Here is a 988-nt window from a genome sequence, read left to right as displayed (position 1 = left end):
AGATTCCACTAATTTACGGAGCGTATGAAGTTTTATTAAATTAATTGATAAAAATATAGAACGGTGCCCATGTACCATGAAAGAGAGTTCAAATTACATTAATACAAATGTAGAAGTGGTTAAAAAATTTAAAATAGCAATAAAGATTATAAGCTTCAGTATATTAACAATTTACCGAAAAATTGAATATTTTGTATGGGTGTTAACACAAAGATTTTGAGAAAAATTCAAAAAAATGAAAATATTATTTTAATGCATATTTGTATCATGAACTAACATATTATGATGGTTAGAGAGGTATGGAACCTTTGTTGTCTCCGTTTCTGTAGAATAGCGATTTTATTGGGGCTTGTCCACTGATTTAGTGAGCATATGAAGTTTTACTGTCAAAAAAAAAAAATGAAGTTTTACTAAATTAATTGTTAAAAAAATATAACGATGCTTATGTACCATGAAATAGAGTTTAGAATACATTAATACAAATGTAGAATATGGTTAGAAATTTTAAAACAACACTAAAGATTATATGCTTCAGTATATTAACCATTTACTAAAAAATTGAATATTTTTTAGGGGTTAACACACAAATTTGTAGAAAAAATTCCAAAAAATATGTCAATATTGTTTTAATGCATTTTTGTATCATAAAATAACATATGATGATAGTCATAGAGGTTTGGAACCATTGTTGTCTCCGTTTCTCTAGAATAGCCATTTTATTGTGGTTTGTCCACTAATTTAAAGAGCATATAAAGTTTTACTAAATTAATTGATAAGATAATAAAACGATGCCCATGTACCTTGAAAAAGAGTTTAGAATACGTTAATACAAATCTAGAATGTGGTTAGAAATTTTAAAACAACACTAAAGATTATATGCTTCAGTATATTAACCATTTACTAAAAAATTGAATATTTTTTAGGGGTTAACACACAAATTTGTAGAAAAAATTCCAAAAAATATGTCAATATTGTTTTAATGCATTTT

This window comes from Brassica oleracea, chromosome C9, assembly GCF_000695525.1.
Source record: "Brassica oleracea var. oleracea cultivar TO1000 chromosome C9, BOL, whole genome shotgun sequence".
Taxonomy (NCBI): domain Eukaryota; kingdom Viridiplantae; phylum Streptophyta; class Magnoliopsida; order Brassicales; family Brassicaceae; genus Brassica; species Brassica oleracea.
The sequence above is the reverse complement of the archived record's forward strand: the minus strand, read 5'-3'. Positions refer to the sequence as shown.